Source organism: Pseudopipra pipra, chromosome 1 (assembly GCF_036250125.1).
Source record: "Pseudopipra pipra isolate bDixPip1 chromosome 1, bDixPip1.hap1, whole genome shotgun sequence".
NCBI classification, from domain to species: Eukaryota; Metazoa; Chordata; class Aves; order Passeriformes; family Pipridae; genus Pseudopipra; species Pseudopipra pipra.
Genome location: NC_087549.1, coordinates 48,907,765 through 48,913,764, shown reverse-complemented (window position 1 = coordinate 48,913,764; position 6,000 = coordinate 48,907,765). Strand labels below are relative to the sequence as shown.

Genomic DNA, 6,000 nt, shown 5'->3' with positions numbered 1-6,000 from the left:
CTTCTCACACCATATTCCAGCTATGCTAAAGCATGCAAGAGTAGCTCCTCCCTCCTTCCTGGGCAAGATCAAAAATACTAATTTAAGCCAAAAGAAATAAATGGGAGGGGAAATTCCTAAAAGCAGGCACTGGCCTTGGCTGACTTGCAGCTGAGACTGGTGCCAGTTTCAGCTGATGTCTCCTGAGTGAATACCAAGTGGTGTCAGTCCACCTGCACGGCTCATAGCACCCACAGCACTGCAACAGGCTTGAGAGCCCACTCAGGAAAAGCAGTGCAGCAGCAGTAAGGGAGCTTTACCCACGTAACATGTGGCAGATAGGTTGCAGGCTGGCAGGCAAAAGGTAGCAAGTCACCCTGAGTCCTGTCCTGTGCAGGATTAAACGGACTGAACCACCAGCAGTTTGATGTGTTTAAGTCACCTGTTCAACATTTCCTTATGAAAATGAGGAACACTCAGACTATCAGGGACAAGTGCATGACAATTTAAGAAGCAGCCAATTTTTCCACTGCAATGAAAGAATGTCTAGCCTGCAAGACTCCCGACTCAAACCCTCATCTATTCTTTCACACCCATATGGTGTGAGTCTGAGCTTGCTGTCAATTATGGGACTGGTCAGCTCATCTTCTCCCCAGCTGCTCTGCTATTTTAATCACACTGTGTTTGAAACTAAGCGTGATGGTCTCTCCACTACCAACCAAAGTCAGTCTTTGGTGCAACCCCAGTACTATCTGTGGCAGCTGATAGCACACATACACATAAGCCAATAAGTGGAAGGCACAGTTAACAGCTCAGCCTTTCAGAAACCCATCCAATCGTTACTTTTATTGGTCTTAAGGAGAGAAAGCAACAGAGAGGGGTGATAGACTGAGAATCACAACAAACCTCTCGGTGCCACACAGGCATAGCCAGGTGCTATGAGAAAGGACTGCTATGTAATCCCATCCACCAACCCCAAACCTGAAACCCAGAAGTCAAATTACAGTGACAGCTGGCAAGGGCCAGTATGTCTCTAACTACAAAGCTTTAGCCCAGTGCTGAAAAAAATTCTTAAATGAGTAATTCTGAAACATAATGAACATGAAGACACAATAAGGGCTCATTGTGTTTTTCATATACGCAAGTTTTACCATTGTGCTGTAAAATTAACCACGCAGCAATGCTTGCCTGTGCATACAAAACCCCACATATGATACTGGAAGTCAAACCTTGCTCTCACTCAAGACTCCCATAAGCCCAGTTGGACAAGTGAAGAAGCTGTGGCAGACCCACAGCTCCAACCAGTCTGTAAACATTCCTGCTCAGTTAAGTAATTCATTGCCCAGGTCAATTTCTAAAACTCACTATTGCTTTCTAAATTAAAAATCAATTCATGTAACATTAGACTCCTGACTGAACAGGAAATTATAAACTCCACCACTCTAACAGGATTACAGGTCAACAATTTATGGTACTGAGTCTCCAAATCTAGAACAGTTTTGCCTTTTTGTTAACTGCTTAGTGCATTTATGGCCCTCTAAAAGTAAATACATGTATTGTATTTGCTTTATCTGAAATTTAAAAATACAAATGGCTTTACTCTGCAGCATTGCCTGCAAAATAAATTGGACATCCTGTCTCCCTTTTTTTCTTTAAACTAAATTATATTAGGTTATCATTAGTGATCAATACAATTACTGTTTTACAATCAGCCTTTAAAGCAAACAGTGGCAAGAGATGTAAATGTAAATTTGACTGAGAGCTGAAAACAATAAACGATAATGTTGAATGAGAATTGCCGATATGCCCATACAAACTTCGATAACTTTGGTTCTTTAGGTTGTTTTTTAATTTATTTTCTGTCGCTTCTTCCTGGAGTCTGCAGTTCTAAGGGTGGATGCACATGAACCATCAAAGAAGCCCAACTTCACACAAATCCCATTTTTTTACTTCTTTAAATGTGAAGCGCTGACTTCTGGAACTGCGGTGAGTGGGAGATCCGTAACATAAAACACCCCGGAGTTATAGCCGCGTAATTTACGGGCTCGTTCCCTGCTTGCTCGGTATTAGGGCGACGGGTCTGTTCTGCGGTGCAGCCTCGGGCACTCTCGAGCCCCGGGCACCGCTCCCCGCCGGCCGCTGCAGCGCCTCGCTCCCCCTGCAGCACCCGCACTGCCGAAGGGACGTTTTGCATCTGTTTGACCCGAAAGAAATTAAATGTACCGAGCCTAAGGCACGTCCCACCCGGAGACGTCTGGGAGAGGAGTTTTAAAAGTTATTTTTGTTCAGCTTTCACGCACCGCGCCGAAAGGGTCCGCTGCCGAAATCTCTCAGGTTCAGCTTCTCTGCCGAGAGGCTCCTCGAGCTGACCCGCCTGGCACGGCGGGAGGAGCAACTCCCCCCGGATCTACCCCGACGAGGGTCCCCGCGACCCAGCCCCGGCTCCAGCCCGGGTAGAAAAGGCTGGGAGCGGGCGGCCGCCCTCGGCCGAGCGGCGGAGCAGGGCGAGCCCCGGCTCCCCGCCCGCACGGCCTCGCACGCCCTCGCACGCCTCCACCATGTTGTCTCGGTGCGCAGCGGCGCGGAGGAGGCACCGCCGCTGCCGCCAGCCCGGCTCCATGGGGGCCGCCCGGCTCCTCCCCGCGGCCTCCGGCTCGGGCGTGGAGCCGCTGCCCCGGCCGGGAGGCGCGGCGAGCCCGGCCCGGGCCGCATGGGGGGAAGCTCGGCACGGAGGAGGGGCCGCGCTGCCCGCCGGAGAGCACAGCCGTAGGGGCGGGGAGTCTCCTCCTCCTCCACCACCGCCTCCTCCTCCTCCCGCAGCAAGGCTCCGGCTCCCCGCACGCACCGGAGCGCTCCGCTCCCTCCTCCCGCTCCTCGTCCCTCCTCCCTTCCCCTCCTCCCCGCTTCCCTCCCCGGGTCGCCGCGGCTCCGGGAGGAGCGGGGGGGGCCCCGCTTCCTTCCCTCCCTCCCCCCCTCCTTCTCCCACCCGCCACGCCGAGGAGAGGCAGGTGAGGCCCCGGCCGCGTCCCCGCTCCGCCGCCCCGCGGGAGCGGCGGCCGCGATGGCGGCGGCGGCGATGGAGGCACTAGGCCCCGGCCGCCCGCCCCCGGCCTCGCCCCGCCGCCGCGCCCCGGGGGCGGGGGGCGTCCGGCACCCTTGGACCCTTCTCCTCCGCAGAAACTTTCTCGGCAACTTTCTCCCGGGCCCGAGCCCCCGCCCGCGGGGCCGAGGGGTCGGGCGGGCGGGCGCCGAGCTGGGCTGGGCGGGCTGCGGGAGGCGGGCTGCGGGCGGTAAGTTTGTGGGGGGAGGCCCCCGAGTCCCCCTCCTCCGCCCGGTTCCCCTGCGGCCCTTCCCGCGGGGCTGCCGCGGTCGCGGGCGCTGCAGGGCGGCCGCTCGTCCCCCGGCGGCGGCGCCGTTCACTGCCCGGGCTGGTGCTCGGCGTGAGCCGGTCCCGGCTCAGCTCCCGGCTCTCGGCCGGAGGATGTAAAAGGGCGAAATTCAGGAAACTGGTTTGCGAGTCGCCTACAGCTTGGCCTGCGTGGATGTCTTTTCTATTAATTTCTCCCCTCATCCCTCACTGTTCCCTCTCCCTGCATCGAGCCTGGGACACGACTGCTTTACATTTCTGAGTCATTAATTTAAGTGTTCAATCATCACATTTCATCAAGCCTCCTCGTCTTCCTTACAGTTTATAAAAAAAACGTGTTGGACACACACAGGCCCCGGTTCCTGCGGAGGCTGCGTGTAACTTTCTGCACTGTGTGGACCCGCAGGCTTGACGTGCGTAAAGTTGTATGCTCAACGCTCAGGCCCAGGGCTAGCACGTCTTCTTCTCCATTATACTATATTACAAGTATTATGGGGTTTATTGTTCCAGGTGTCTGGTGTGCATGTGGGTATGGTCCACTGTGAACTGGGAAAACTAGGACAGAAGTATTTCCAAACCTCATGTTTTTGAGAAGGTGTATTTAGGTGTACCTGCTGGATTTACCTCTAAGCAGAGACTGGTCATTAATTAAAAATTAGGTGTGTGGGTTTACTTAAACTGGCAGAATGTTCCAAAACCAGTTTAAAAATTGGGACTGTTGACAAGGAAGATGTATTATTTTAATAATTCATAGGCAGGTGAATGAAATTCCAGGCAAATTTTACAAGCAAAATTGACCTTTAGTCAGGGAAGCAAGATACAAAAGTTTACTTCAGAGTCTTTTGCTTTCCTCTTTGGAAAGTAAGACCTTGAAGAGGGATATCTAATAAAATAGCTTCGTCAGCTACACTTGCGGTATCTCTGTTGGTAGGTAGTACAGTTTTGCCATAACTATGTTTCTGCTTCACAGATGTAAGAACTGTTCCTTTCCAAACAACAAAACCTTACTCTTCCTACTCGTGTTTCTGATGCATATCTGTAAGTTTAGTTATAGGAGGTTCCTATTGAGCATAGGCATAGGGTGGAGACTGTGTGTGTTTTGCACAGCTAGGGTGTTGCGGGTAATTTTGGGACAAGGTAGCATTTGTGATGGAAACAGAAGGACAGCAGCACTGACACTGTGCTAAATTTCAAAGAAAAAGATCCAGTGATACCAGGCATGTGAAAGGGTGACAGTTGGTAGCAGCAATTGCCAGTAATTAATTATTCCACATGCGTCGTTAGCTTTATTTTCTTAGCAGGTGCAGCTCAAATGTAACTGCAAGATCTGTGTGCCTTCAGTCCCTCTAATAACTTTTCTGGCCTTTACCTGATTTCAAACAAATTTGACAGCAGAGGTCTCCCAGGTGAGCAATTTCTACAGAATTTGTGAAAGTAGGGAAGCCAAGTAGAAGAATGCTCTTAACCTGCACACCGGAGAGTTCATGTCAATACTTACCTGAGGCTGGACACTGATGCAGGAAATGGGGCCTCCCTGGTTTTGCTGATTGCAGAGCTACTGGCACAGTTTTCAGTAATAATTTAATATCTGGACCCCAGTACCATAACTTTGGAATGACAGTAGTGAGCCAAAGGTAGCTTTAATCTGTATTTCGTATTATAAAGGTAGATTTTCAGGGAAATATTTGTTACCCAACAACAGTTCTTTGGCTACAAAATAAATGAACAAAATTGAAAATATATTTAAATTGCTGATTATTTGAAATAGCTAGAAAAATAATAAATCTTTGGTGTGGTGCACACTGTGTAACAATTATTGAAAAACTTCACCATTTAGGTTTTTTTATCAATATTCATGCATCATATCAGAGAACTACGCTTCTGCACTAAGGGAATGTTCTTTATTTTGAGCTTTTTATACTTCTGCAGCTTCTGAAGAATTAAATCGTTGCTCTGTTTGGCTGTCATGTGACCATGATGCAAAAGTCTTCAGTGTGGCACATGTCAGTTTATGTGGTCAAAGTTTACTTTATGAAGAAACTAACTGCATGTTTTTACTTTTCTTATATGTGCTGCCTTTGGACAAAAGCTGTGTGTTTTCAATAGGTAATTCTTTGTGTTCAAAAGGTTAGTTAAAAGAAACAATGTTCTTTCATCCATATTCCCTCCTTGCATCCAACTCTTTTGCTGCATACTTTGATCACAATTTGAGTAAGATGCCTTGATGTTAATGTAAAAATTGGTGTCAGTACGAACACAAAGACTACTTTAGGAACGTGTCCTTATTCTGCTGTGTCACATCAAGCAGCCTTTTTCAGATAGGACACCTTCCATGTGTACATACACAGCCTGTGGTTTCTGTGAAGTCCTTGTGAAAGGTTTCAGACTTCTATTACTGGAAGTCCCATGCTTGCTGATGGAACACATTGATCAGTGAGGGAGAACTGTAGCTTTCTCTAACTACTGTAACAGAATGGGTTAGTTTTTATCCTGGAGGAACCACTCCGTATACAAGTAGATAAAATTTAAGTCTCAGGATATGCTTCATTTTTGTTCTCCTTGAGAGTGCCAGTAGGAGGCTGTTTTATAGTGATGAATTTTATGATGTGGCAACCACTAATTTTTTATTTTTTTTTTTAATACAAACTGCCTTA

The 6,000-nt window shown here is 49.0% G+C and overlaps 1 protein-coding gene across 1 annotated transcript in view; it reads left to right on the top strand.

The window, feature by feature from the left end:
- The first annotated feature begins 2,877 nt into the window (after window positions 1–2,877).
- YES1 (YES proto-oncogene 1, Src family tyrosine kinase) overlaps window positions 2,878–6,000 on the top strand; it is a 49,549-nt gene continuing 46,426 nt past the window's right edge. The window contains exon 1 of the mRNA XM_064655722.1: window positions 2,878–2,987. The gene's annotated coding sequence lies outside the window, so the exon portion shown is untranslated. The remainder of the gene's footprint in view (window positions 2,988–6,000) is intronic.